The sequence below is a fragment of the Mus pahari genome, chromosome 8 (assembly GCF_900095145.1).
Source record: "Mus pahari chromosome 8, PAHARI_EIJ_v1.1, whole genome shotgun sequence".
NCBI classification, from domain to species: Eukaryota; Metazoa; Chordata; class Mammalia; order Rodentia; family Muridae; genus Mus; species Mus pahari.
Window position 1 is genome coordinate 64,157,003 of NC_034597.1, and position 280 is coordinate 64,157,282.

The following is a 280-nucleotide window of genomic DNA, read 5'->3' on the forward strand; positions in this document are numbered from 1 at the left end:
TAAAGCCGGACAAGAGCATCCACTAGTAATGGGTCACAGAGAAGCAGCAGAGGGAGATCTGCAAACAGAAAGTGAACAGGCAAGTCAAGGACAGGGAGACCATGTAGTTCTGGTAAAGAAATGCCATCTGATGAGGCAAAAGAAGCCTGGCCTCAGGCTGAGACACTCAGAGTAATTTAGTCAACATGTCAGGCAAAGGTTCTGCAAAGGAAAAGGAAAATAGAAAGAAAGGAAAGAGGAGAAGGTGTGTGCGGAGGAGGGGTTTCGGAGGGTGGGGGTG